Raw genomic sequence first — 13568 nt, forward strand, 5'->3', positions numbered from 1 at the left:
GTGAGGGGACATTGGGTAGGTCAGGGGACACGGTGGTGGTGAGGGGACACGGGTGTTGTGAGGGGAGAATGGGCTGGTGAGGGGAGAAGGGGATGGTGAGGGGAGAAGCGGGTGGTGAGGGGCACAGTATGAGCACAGGGATGCTGAGGGTACACGGGGGTGGTGAGGGGACATGCGGCTGGTCAGGGGACACGGGGATGGTGGGCGGAGAAGGGGGTGGTGCGGGGAGAAATGGTTGCTGAGGGGACACGGGGGGTTAGGGGACACGGGGGTGGTGAGGGGAGAAGGGGACGGTGAGGGGACACGGGGGTGGTGAGGGGACACGGGGGTGGTGAGGGGACACGGGGGTGGTGAGGGGAGAAGGGGAGGGTGAGGGGACAAGAGGTTGCTGAGGGGACATGGGGCTGGTGAGCGGACCCGGGGGGATGAGCGGACACGGGGGGGGTGAGCAGACATGGAGGAGGTGAGGGGACAAGGGGGAGGTGAGGGGAGAAGGGGCTGGTTAGGGGACACGGGGATGGTGATGGGAGAAGGGGAGGGTGAGGGGACACGGGGGTGGTGAGGGGACACGGGGCGTGGTGAGGGGACATGGGGGTGGTGAGGGGAGAAGGGGATGGTGAGGGGAGAAGGGGAAGGTGAGGGGACACGGGGGTGGAGAGGGGACAAGGGGATGGTGAGGGGCACAGTGTGGGCACAGGGATCGTGAGGGGACACGGGGATGGTGAGGGGATAAGGGGGATGGTGAGTGGAGAAGGGCAGGGTGAGGGGACAAGGGCATGGTGAGGGGACATTGGGCAGGTGAGGGGATACGGGGGTGGTGAGGGGACAAGTGGGGGGTGAGGGGACACGGGGGTGGTGAGGGGAAAAGGGGATGGTGAGGGGACATGGGGGGGGTGAGGGGAGAAGGGGATGGTGAGGGTAGATGGGGATGGTGAGGGGAGAAGGGGAGGTTTAGGGGAAAAGGGGGTGGTGAGGGGACATGGGAGTGATGAGGGGACAAGGGGGTGGTGAGGGGAGAACGGTATGGTGAGGGGACAAGGGGATGGTGACGGGTACAGTGTGGGCACAGGGATGGTGAGGGGAGATGGGGATGGCGAGGGGACATGGGACTGGTGAGGGGACACAGCGGGTGGTGAGGGGACACGGAGTGGGCACAGGGATGGTGTGGGACATGGTGTGGGCACAGGGATTTTGAGGGGACACGGAGTGGGCACAGGGATGGTGTGGGAAATGGTGTGGGCACAGGGACGGTGAGGGCACACAGTGTGGGCACAGGAATTGTGGGGGGACACGGTGTGGGCAAAGGGATTGTGAGGGTACACTGTGTGGGCACAAGGATGGTGTGGGACATGGTGTGGGCACAGGGACAATGAGGGGACATGGTGTAGGCACAGGGATGGTGAGGGGACACAGTGTGGGCACAGCGATGGTGGGGTCTCAGTGTCAGCACAGGGACAATTAGGGGACACGGTGTGGGTATAGGGATGGTGTGGGTCACGGTGTGGGCACAGGGATGGTGTGAGACATGGTGTGGGCACAGGGATAGTGAAGGGACATGGTGTGGGCACAGGGACAATGAGGGGACATGGTGTGGGCACAGGGATGGTGAGGAGACATGGTGTCAGCAAAGGGACGGTGTGGGGACACAGTTTGGGCACAGGGATGTTGAGGGAACACAGTGTGGGCACAGGGATGGTGTGGGACATGGTGTGGGCACAGGGATGGTGAGGGGACATGGTGTGGGCACAGCGATAGTGGGGGCACAGTGTGGGCACAGGGACAATGAGGGGACATAGTGTGGGCACAGGGATGGTGAGGGGACATGGTGTCGGAACAGGGACAGTGTGGGGACACAGTTTGGGCACAGGGATGGTGAGGGAACATGGTGTGGTCATAATGATGGTGTGGGACTCGCTGTGGGCACAGTGATGGTGAGGGCACGGTGTGGGCACAGGGACAATGAGGGGAAACGGTGTGGGCACAGGGATTGTGTGGGGCACGGTGTGGGCACAGGGATGGTGAGGGTCACAGTGTGGGCACAGGGATGGTGAGGGTACACGAGGGGGGTGAGGGGACATGGGGGAGGTGAGGGGACACGGGGGTAGTGAGGGGAGAAGGGGGTGGTGAGGGGAGAAGGGGGTGGTGAGGGGAGAAGGGAGTGGTGAGGGGACAAGGGGGTGGTGAGGGGACAAGGGGGTGGTTAGGGGACACGGGGATGGTGAGGGGACACGGGGGGGTTGAGGGGACACGGCGGGGGTGAGGGGAGAAGGGGGTTGTGAGGGGAGAAGGGGGTTGTGAGGGGAGAAGGGGATGGTGAGGGGACACGGGGATGGTGAGGGGCACGGTGTGGGCACAGGGATGGTGAGGGGAGAAGGGGATGGTGAGGGGACACAGGGGTGGTGAGGGGAGAAGGGCGTGGTGAGGGGACACGGGGACGGTGAGGGGAGAAGGGGACGGTGAGGGGAGAAGAGGTTGCTGAGGGGACATGGGGCTGGTGAGCGGACCCGGGGGGATGAGCGGACACGGGGGGGGTGAGCGGACATGGAGGAGGTGAGGGGAGAAGGGGCTGGTTAGGGGACAAGGGGGTGGTGAGGGGAGAAGGGGATGGTGAGGGGACACGGGGGTAGTGAGGGGACACGAGGGTGGTCAAGGGAGAAGGGCATGTTGAGGGGACATGGGAATGGTTAGGGGAAACGGGGATGGTGATGGGAGAAGGGGAGGGTGAGGGGACACGGGGGTCGTGAGGGGAGAAGGGGGTGGTGAGGGGACACGGAGGGGGTGAGGGGACATTGGGGTGGTGAGGGGACATGGGGGTGGTGAGGGGAGAAGGGCTTGTTGAGCGGACACGGGGAAGGTTAGGGGACATGGGGATGGTGAGGGGACAAGGGGATGGTGAGGGGAGAAGGGGATGGTGAGGGGACACATGGGTGGAGAGGGTACACGGGGATGGTGAGGGGCACAGTGTGGGCACAGGGATCGTTAGGGGACACTGGGATGCTGAGGGGATAAGGGGGATGGTGAGTGGAGAAGGGGAGGGTGAGGGGACAAGGGGGTGGTGAGGGGACATTGGGCAGGTGGGGGGATACGGGGGTGGTGAGGGGAAAAGGGGATGGTCAGGGGACACGGGGGTGATGAGGGGACACCTGGGAGAGGAGGGGACACGGGGATGGTGAGGGGACATGGGGATGGTGAGGGGAGAATGGCGTGGTGAGGAGAAAAGGGGTTGGTGAGGGGACATGGGGCTGGTGAGGGGAAACGGAGGTGGTGAGGGGACAAGGGGATGGTGAGAGGACATGGGGGTGGTGAGGGGATAAGGGCATGTTGAGGGGACACGGGGATGGTGAGTGGAGTGGGCACAGGGATGGTGTGGGACACGGTGTGGGCACAGGAATGGTGAGGGGACATGGTGTGGGGGCACAGGGATGGTGAGGGGAAACTGTGGGTATAGGGATGGTGAGGGGACATGGTTTGGGCACAGGGATGATGTGGGACACGGTGTGGGCACAAGGATGGTGTGGGACACAGTGTGGGCACAGGGACAATGAGGGGACATGGTGTGGGCACAGGGATGGTGAGGAGACACAGTGTGGGTACAGGTATAGTGTGGGACTTGGTGTGGGGGCACAGGGATGGTGGGGGGACACGGTGTGGGCACAGGGATTGTGAGGGGACACGGTGTGGGCACAGGGATGGTGAGGGCACGGTGTGGGCACAGGGACAATGAGGGGACACGCTGTGGGCACACGGATGGTGTGGGACACGGTGGGGGCACAGGGATGGTGAGGGCACGGTGTGGACACAGGGACAATGTGTGCACACGCTGTGGGCACACGGATGGTGTGGGACACGGTGTGGGTACAGGGATCATTAGGGGACACAATGTGAGCACAGGAATGATGGGGGGACACGGTGTGGGCACAGGGATTGTGTGGGACACAATGTGGGCACAGGGACAATGAGGGGACACGGTGTGGGCAGAAGGATGGTGAGGGGATATGGTGTGGGGGCACAGGGATGGTGAGGGGCACAGTGTGGGCACAGGGATGGTGAGGGGACATGGTGTGCGTACAGGAACAATGAGGGGACACTCTGTGGGCACAAGGATAGTGTGGGACACGATGTGGGCACATGAATGGTGACGGGACACAGTGTGGGCATAGGGATCGTGAGGGGACATGGTGTGGGCATAGGGATGGTGTGGGACACGGAGTGGGCACAGGGATGGTGTGGGACATGGTGTGGGCACAGGGATGATGAGGGGACATGGTGTGGGCCCAGGGACAATGAGGGGACACGCTGTGGGCGTAAGGATGTTGTGGGACACCGTGTGGGCACAGGGATGGTGAGGGGACACAGTGTGGGTACAGGGATGGTGTGGGACATGGTGTTGGCACAGGGATGCTCGGGGGACACGGTGTGGGCACAGGGATGGTTTGGGACACAGTGTGGGCACAGGGACAATCAGGGGACATGATGTGGGCACAGGGGTGGTGGGGGGACACGGTGTGGTCATAGGGATAGTGGGGGGACACGGTGTGGGCTCAGGGATGTTGAGGCGACATGGTGTGTGGGCACAGGGATGGTGAGGGGACACAGTGTGGGCACAGGGATGGTGAGGGGACACAGTGTGGGCAGAGGGATGGTGTGGGACATGGTGTGGGCACAGGGATGGTGAGGGGACATGGTGTGGGCACAGGGATAGTAGGGGGACACAGTGTGGGCACAGGGATGGTGAGGGCACGGTGTGGGCCCAGGGACAATGAGGGGACATGGTGTGGTCACAGGGATGGTGAGGGCACGGTGTGGGCCCAGGGACAATGAGGGGACATGGTGTGGTCACAGGGATGGTGAGGGGACACGGTGTGGGCACAGGGATGGTGTGGGACACGGTATGGGCAAAGGGATGGTGAGGGCACACGGTGTGGGCACAGGGATAGTAGGGGGACACAGTGTGGGCACAGGGATGGTGAGGGCACGGTGTCGGCACAGGGACAATGAGGGGACACGGTGTGGGCACAGGGATGGTGTGGGACATGGTGTGGGCACAGGGATGGTGAGGGACACAGCGTGGGCACAGGGATGGTGTGGGACAAGGTGTGGGCACAGGGACGGTGTGGGGACATGGTGTGGGCACAGGGATGGTGAGGGACACGGTGTGGGCACAGGGATGGTGGGGGTACACGGTGTGGGCACAGGGACAATGAGGGGCCAGAGCTGCGGGTGGCACCGGGACAGGACGTGGTGGTGACTATCGTACCTTTTCCCTCTTTGTCTCCCTCTCATTCTTTTCTTTGCTTCTCCCACTTTCTATTGTTGATTGTTGTGGGGAAAATAAAGTAATTCAGCACTCGACTCCCGAACCAACTTTTCAGGAGCTTACAGTAAACAATTTGCTTTGTGACCAGAGACATTTTTGAGATGGGAGTCTCGCAGGGCCTAATTCTGTTCTGTCATTCTATCCTCTTTGGGACATAGCTCCACCGCAACACAGGTGGTACAGACTAAAAGCACGGAAACTAAAGCATGTTACGCAGGGGCAGTTGAAAAGAATAACTTAAACTATAGACAAGGGTGCGAAGTGTTGGAATAGACAAATCTCTCAATTTATTTTATATATAAAGGGCACGGGGCCTCAGAGCAGACTCACCGCTGGCATTTCTGCCGGACGTAAAGGCACAACCATTCGCCATCTCCTTTGTGCCTCGGGCCACGTTTCCAGCTGCCGGGCTCGGGGTGAGCGCCTGCGGTTGGGTCCGGGCGAGAGGGTGAAGTGCCGCGGGGCCGAAGCCCCGGCCTTCTGTTCCCAAAGAACAGAACCCGGGCCGCTTGGATTTCTGTTCTGCGTATCCATTGTAGTTCACTGATTCTAATTTTCAATGTTTTTATTATTTCCTTAGTCATCTTTGCCTTTAAATTTGTCTGTTGCCCTGTATCTATTTGCTGTCTTTGCTCTATTTGTTTTCCTTTTCCCTTGCCTTTCCTTGTTTTTTTTTTCTTTCTAGATCCATTTTAGTTTCTGATCCCATTTCGTAACCTTTTCCCTTTATTTGCCTAATATCCACTGATTTTATTTGTTCCTTCTGTTCCTGCTTTTGTTCCATTTGCCACTCCTAATTTTTTTCATTATTTATATTGAAGCTGCTAAATGAGCGTTACCAAGTGAACAAATGTTTAAAACTACTGACTTTCATGGCAACCATATGGTCAGTCTGTAGAAGAATCAAGGTGAAAAACAAACGCATCTACTGAGCCTCAGATACTTCTCCCAACTAACTCTTTCTTCCCTAATCTAAGAAGTCGTAAATAGTGATGGACCACGAGGCATTTTTGCAGAGACAGCCACCAGCAAGGGGAAGAGAAAGATAACCGGGCGATGATAACAAAAGGAGCGCCTGTGCCGAAGCGAGCAGAATCCAGGAGTTCATCCAGCGGATAACTGAGGAAGACCATCAGAAAGACCCCCTAGAGGAAGCAAGTGACCACCGCAGCGACTGCAAAAATGTGAAATAGACGCAATTCCTGTGAAGCGATGAACTGTAAAGATGTTTAAATAGGCATGTTTATAGCAAATAACCCCTTGAAAACTGTCGAACGTTCACGTTTTGACATATAAAAGAAGCATACTTCAGTCTTTCCGCACGCAGGTTTGGCGGAAGGATCCTCCGAGCATCCGGCGCCACATTAAAGAATACCTGCTTCATAACAGCCCTGTTGTTACCGAGTCTTTATTTGGTATTGGCATTTGGGAATATACTTGGTTCCATACAACAGGAATTTGAATCCCTTTTACAATAAGCTGGCTGCTAAGTTCAGAACATTCTGGCAGCTCTAGTATTAGCCGGTGAGTTCTGCAGTATACAGAACTGTCTTTGGTATATTAACATTAGTTGTAATTTGGCTTTTGACTACTCGTGTTCTGTTCACTGGATTATAGTTGTCCTGCACTATCGATTGTCAAGATTGATGTGGATATCACTCAGAGTCTAAGCCCAGCCGCCCCCCGGCCCCTCTGACACCCAATGACAAGCTGGAACACAGGGGGACTTATTTTCTACCAAAATTGCCTTGCCTTCTAACAATTATTGTGGGTAATGTAACCGAAGATGCACCGCCCCACCACCTCCAGGGCTGTGACAGAGTGCCCGCCTTACGGCCCGTTAGTGCAGCTCCGCAGCCAATTGACCCTGACAATTTACCCGGTGCCTTCCCTCCGTGGCGAAAAGCCGGTACCGTAGCCCCTGTCGATGGCCGATAGCCGGTAGCGCCATCCCATGGCGAATAGCCGGTACCGCAGCCCCTGTCGATGGCCGATAGCCGGTCGCGCCATCCCGTGGCGAAGAGCCGGAACGGCCGCGCCCGGTAATAGCTGGTGCTCGGTACCGCCGCCATGTGGACAAACTGCGGTCCTGCGACCCGAGACAGGCGCATGCGCAGTGACGCCCGTGACAGCGCTGCTGCTGCGCATGCGCAGCGGCGCCTGTAACACCGGCAGCGGGGATCTTTTCAGCTATGTTTCGTAAATTATTAGGGTTACAGCTCTATTAGCAATGGTATTTGGTTTAATTGTATACGCACTAGCAGACAGAGCGTAAATTTAGGGTTAAAAGGAGCGAATTTGAGTACAATTTAGAGAGATAGCTCAGTCCTCCGAACCACCATTGTATGGTCCGGAAGTCCTCCGGGGTGTGTAAGCGACTGTCAGTCCTCCGGAAGTCACACTCTACGGGCCGAAAGACCCTCCTAGCGCCCGGAAGCGACCCTCCGTCCTCCGGAAGTGACGGTTTACGTTGCGGAAGTCCTCCAGACCCCGGAAGCGACTATCAGTTTTCCAGCAGGTGCACTCCATGCGCCGGAAGTCCTCCAGAGGACCACTAGTGCTCGTCAGCCCCCCAGAACACGCGCTACAAGGACAGTTCCTACCAAAGGAGGAAAAAAGGAGCAAAAAAGTTAAAAAAAAAAAAAAAAAAAAAAAGAAAAAGGAAACAAATCCCAACCCGAGCCCCCCCTCAGCCCCTGCCACTGCCCGAACAGGTCCATGCTGCAGGGCAGAGTCTATTGCTGCTTTGCCTGGGCAGTTTAGAATTCTGTTAGAATGTCATTGTTCATTTGGCTGCTGTTCTTCTATTTTATGTTTTCCCATGAACTTCTCTGTCTTGTTATTTTGCAATTTTTATGCTAACCCTTTTTTTTACTATCTGTTTTTAAATGTTTGTAACAGCTCAGTGCTATCTCCAGTGGAGATTTTTATGTCTCCATTTCATTTGTTTCTTGCCCCTATTGTAGTTTCTGTGGTGCAAATTGGTGTCTCACAGTCTCCATTCAATTTTCAACATCCTCACTGAGGTTTGGGGGAACTGATGGGGCTTTGTGGCTCAAATCAGGCTTGCAGCACAGTATTCTCAGAAAAAGCCACAAGGCACCATGAAAGGCAGAGAGATCCTACCAGGCTCTACAGAGCCCAGAAAGAACATCATGGCAATCTGGTGTGCAGTAAGGCTTCCTTCCTCTTTTGTGGCCTCTAGCACTTCAGTTTTCTATGTTAATTTTTAATTGTAATAAACCAAAACAACCTACTTCCCTACAGTTTAGTATAACAGCTGTTTCTTTTCTACCTTGACAGCTACTCCTAGACAGCTAAGTTTCAGTCCTTACCCGGTCACAGCGCTGACAGTGGAGGCATATCGGTGCTATAAAAATGCTATCATAATTCTCAGGCAGAACAGCTTCTTCTATCCAGCACTCTACACACTAGAAACCTAGGCCTTCTTCACCTGGAAGCTTTTATGACTCCCTGCAGTCTCCCCTCCCCTTTCCCAGGTGTCAGCACTGAGAGCAGTGGGAGGGACCTGGTGTATAAGAGCCACAGGCCCTGGCAAGAGAGCTCATTGAGCTCTTGGGCTGCTATAGAGTAAATGATCTGCTAGTTTCTCAGTTAGAATCCAAACTGATGTTAAGCTATTCAGAGTAGATGCATTTTGCTCTTAAAATGAGCAAAGATGACTGGCTGAGAGCCAACCTTCAGGACTGCTCAAAGTCAAGCGTTTATTAGAATGTACAATTCAATGGATGTTTTTCAGGTCAGTAATTTTGCATTTCCCATTTGGAGGTATTGAGAAAATTTAACAAAATGCTTTCTCTTTTTTTTCAGGCGTGTCCCATTTTCTCGAAGATTCTGACGTGACTGAACGCAATACTTTATCCTTTTCAACCCTTTTGTTTTAAGATGTAGAAGTTGCTGATATCAATCTCTTTAGCGGGACGGAAGGTAAAATAATCTCAACAGGTTTACGGTATGTATCTTCTATGCACGTGTCTGCATTTTTGTGACCTACTGTAGGAGTTCCCGCTCTGTCAGGGAGCCGGACTACGTGATTTTTTGAGGTCCCTTCCGACCCTCGTGATTCTGTGAAAGCAGCCAGCAGGGAATGTAGGGCCCCTGTCAGTATATAGGAGAACAGCTCTTGTCTTTTTCACATTGCCCAGAACCCTCTGTCACACTCAGAACTTCTTCAGCAGCTTGCAGAAGACTCCTCAGAGATGAATCGACGTCAGAAATTCATTTACTTAGTGGCTTCTGAGCAAGACTCAGAGTCCAGGGGTAGATGGAAGATGAGAAGCACCCACAGACTCCAGTCAGAATAACAGAGTTCCGGGCCGTGACTTCCAAGGACAGGGGTGTCAGGCAGGAGCGGGTTTTTTTTCCTGAGAGATCAGAGGAGGAAAAAAGCTTTTCAAGTGTGGGGGCCCAAGCACAGCAAGGGAAGGGAGGTCACAGGGTCTGGGTGTGGAAGGAGGTGAATGGACAGCCACAGCCATTCCCAGAGGACGTGCGGTAGGAGGGGCCGGTGCCAGAGATGCGGCCCATGGGTTCTGTCTGCGGTTTGTGTCTTTTTTTAGATGTCTAAGAGGGAGCCGGTGACTGCAGGAACACGTCAGCTGACGTGGTCAGAATCGACCCTTTGGCCCTGTGAAAGCAAAGTACAGGGAGGGGGAGATGGGGTCGGGGATTGCAGGTTTGGCGTTTAAAGGGAGCAGAGGGGAGCGGCCATTTGGGAGCCATCTCCTCTGGGCAAGGAAGGGGAGAGGGTCAACTTTTAGCAGGCAGCCAGTGTACACCGGGCCGGGTGGCTCCAGCCTCTGTGTGTCATATACCAGAGTCTGTCTTCTGTGTCTCGGGACTTTCTCGAGTCCCCTAATTCTTTTTGTGCTCAAGGCTCAGATATCATCGCTACTGTCTCAAATGATTCTCAGCATTCCAGTGCCGATCTGGAGCTGCTTTTCTTGCATTAGAAGCTTAAACTTTGGATTGATTTTTGTCTCTTGAAGTTTTCTATTGGTCCTGTTCCACAGCATCAGCCACTGCGCTTCCGAATCATCCTTTTCCAGTCTAGTTCCCTTCATCTTCTCGTTCTTCAGTCTCGAAGCCACAGTTCTCGTGCATTTATCATCTGTCTGGACAGGAACTTGTCATCCCTGGCCGTTACTTTTGCCTCTGCGTGCGGCTACCCTAGAGCCTCCTCACTTTACCGTCGCAGTCCCACAGGCCTTTTTGGACAATGGCATTTCCATTTCGGCGTTCTGTCACCGGGACTCGTCTCCTATTTGTATGTCAGTGTCCATCTTCCCTGCAGTGTCGGTCTCAGCACGTGGGCGTCGGGCTTGGAGCCGCTCTGCCCGGGGGACGTGAGGCCCAGCGTTAGGGATTTGCTCTAATGCCAGCCTGGAGTTGAATTCTGAACAGCTTTGTAGAGTGTCGAGCTTTGGAACTGTTTGTCTGTGGTTTGGCTCTTGGGTGATTTGTTTTCTATCTGTTTTCGCAGACGCAGAGAAAAAAGCTGTACTCCAGAGAGTGACCTGGGGATCGGGTGGATCGCCGAGAGAAAGTGGGCGATGGCGTGGGGAGAGCAAGAAAATGGGGATGGGCAGATGTTCCGCTACATGATGCTGTGTTTGTGTTCTGTTTTGAAGGTTCGAAGGCACGAGGGAGCCAGGTAATTGGCACCGGAGAGGACTCGGCCAGGTGAGCAGAGACCAGGGGTCTAAAGCAGCTGTTTTCAGGGGCCATTGGTGATGAAGTTACAAGATTTCCTCATTTGTATCTCACAGGAGGTCCCCGAGCCTGACGCAGCAGGATGGAATGACCCACGTGGAGGGCTAGAGGTCAAGGTAAAGGAGGCAGAGATGGGGATCCCTGTGGGTTGGTTCAGTATCTCGTTATGTGTTTTAGTTCCTTATTTGTGTTTCTTGCAGATGCTATAAGATGCCTCGGAGAGGTGAAGCCACACACTGAGGAGGAGGCTGGAAAGGTGCGGCAGATGTGATCCCCCTTGGTGTTTAAAACTCTCCTGCTGCAAAGCAGTGAAGCATTTTCCTTGTTTTTCAGGGGCCGTGAGGACAGCCTCCGGAGCTTTCGAGGTGAGCCAGGCCGGTTGCGAGGAGGGTGTCGGGGCTGGTGCTTTTGAAGAAGCGCCACAGTTATTTTCTTTGAGTCTCAGACGCCTAAGGTATGACAGCAGCAGCATTGGACTGTGGAACAAACAGGTAAGCAAACCTCTTGGGCTATCGGGGATGACTGTCAGAGCGGAGGTTGACATCTGTCACCCCAATGCTCGCCACTTGCCCCATTTGTGGGGTTTCTTTTTATATCTTTGCAGATGCCCAAGAGGAGCGTGGCGCCCGCAGGCAGACCCTGGTTTTAGCGGAGATGGGCTTTAGACTATACGAGAGTTAAGTTGAGGGACGGGATCGGGGAGGGGGAGACGAGGGGCAGACCGTGTCGGGCATCGTAAGGTGGGGGTTCTAGGGGAGCAGAGGAGAGAGGCTCTTTGGGAACCATCTGCTTTGGGAAAGGGAAGGGCTAGGGTGCGCTTTTAGGAGACAGCTAACATAGGCCGGGCAGGGCGGCTGCAGCCTCTGTGTGTGTGTTGTCCTGTAGTCTGTTTTCTGTGTCTCAGAACTTCCTCAGGTCCTGAAATCCTCCTTGTGTTCAAGGAGCATGGCACGTGACTCGGGCGTCTCTCATCGTCGTTCTCACCATTCCGGTGGCGATCCGCCGCCGCTTTTCTGGCATCAGAAACCATGGATCGGTTTCACATCTTGAAGTTTTCTATCGGTCCCATTCCACGACATCAGCTGCTGCGTTCTCGCGTCATCCTTTTCCACACAGAGTCTAGTTCCCTTCATCTGTGACTTTCTCAGCCTTGAAGCCAGACTTCTTATGCATCCATCATCTGTCTGGACAGGAACTTCTCATCCCAGGCCATTACCTTTGCCCCTGTGTGGGGCTGCTCCAGGATCCTCTGGCTTCAGCATCTTGGCCCCACGAGCCTTTTTGCTCAATGGCATTTCCAGTTTGGCGTTCTGTCACCGGGACTCGTCTCCTATTTGTATGTCAGTGTCCATCTTCCCTGCAGTGTCGGTCTCAGCACGTGGGCGTCAGGCTTGGAGCCGCTCTGCCCGGGGGACGTGAGGCCCAGCGTTAGGGATTTGCTCTAATGCCAGCCTGGAGTTGAATTCTGAACAGCTTTGTAGAGTGTTGAGCTCTGAAAGTGTTTGTCTGTGGTTGTGCCTCTGGGTGACTTGTTTTCTATCTGTCTTCGCAGACGCAGGGGACACAAGCCGCATCCCAGAGAGCGACCTGAGGACGGAGCGGATCGCCAAGAGAAGGTTAGCGATGATGTGAGGTGAGAGGCAAGAGCGTGATGGGCAGATGTACCGCTACATGATGCTGTGTTTTGCGTTCTGTTTTGAGGGTTCGAAGGCACAATGGAGGCAGGACATGGGCATCGGAGAGGACTCGGCCAGGTCAGCAGAGATCGGAGGCTAAAGCAACTGTTTTTAGGGGCTATCGGTGATGAAGTTACCAGATTTCCTCGTTTGTGTCTCGCAGGAGGACCCTCAGCGTGACGCAGCAGGATGGAATGACCCACGTGGAGGGCTAGAGGCTAAGGTAAAGGAGCCAGAGCTGGGGATCCCTGTGGGTTTGTTCAGTATCTCATCATGTGTTCTAGTTTCTTGTTTGTATCTTTTCGCAGGTGCCATAAGATGCCTGGAAGTGTGAAGCCACACACTGAGGAGGAGACTGAAAAGGTGAGGCACGTGTGATCCCTGATGGTGTTTAAAGCTGTCTTGCTGCAAGGCAGTGAATTGTTTTTCTTGTTTTTCAGGGGCCATGAGGGCAGCCTTTGGAGCATTTGCAGTGAGCCTGGCTGGTAGCGACGAGGGTGTCAGGGCCGGTGCATTCGAAGAAGCACCACAGTTATTTTCTGTCTTTGAATCTCCGGCGCCTAAGGGATGACGACAGCCGTGTCGGACTCCGGAAGGAGCAGGGTGAGCGGAACACCTCTGCCTTTGGAGGGAGTGGTTGTCAGAGTGGAGGTCGGTGTAGGCTGATGCGATGCTCACCATTTGCCCTATTTGTGGGGTTTCTTTTGATCAGGTTGCCGACCCCCAGGAAGAACACGGCACCCAAAGAAAGGCCTCAGTGAGCGATGTAATTTCCACAGAGATGGACTTCAGAGCATCACGCAAGTTAAGTTGAGCGAAAGGGTCGGGGAGGGGCAAGGAGG

General features: G+C 55.1%; 2 long non-coding RNA genes across 2 annotated transcripts; both read left to right on the plus strand.

Moving 5' to 3' along the window:
* The first annotated feature begins 10968 nt into the window (after positions 1 to 10968).
* On the plus strand, positions 10969 to 11451 carry LOC133626420 (uncharacterized). The gene is made up of 4 exons (XR_009819489.1): positions 10969 to 11020; positions 11107 to 11166; positions 11251 to 11306; positions 11384 to 11451. It is a non-coding gene; the product is annotated as an uncharacterized LOC133626420 (long non-coding RNA).
* A 1435-nt stretch (positions 11452 to 12886) lies between these two features.
* Positions 12887 to 13318, plus strand: LOC133626422 (uncharacterized). Its single transcript, XR_009819490.1, has 3 exons — positions 12887 to 12949; positions 13035 to 13089; positions 13167 to 13318. It is a non-coding gene; the product is annotated as an uncharacterized LOC133626422 (long non-coding RNA).
* The last annotated feature ends 250 nt before the right edge of the window (positions 13319 to 13568 follow it).

Source organism: Colius striatus, chromosome 12 (assembly GCF_028858725.1).
Source record: "Colius striatus isolate bColStr4 chromosome 12, bColStr4.1.hap1, whole genome shotgun sequence".
Lineage (NCBI taxonomy): Eukaryota > Metazoa > Chordata > Aves > Coliiformes > Coliidae > Colius > Colius striatus.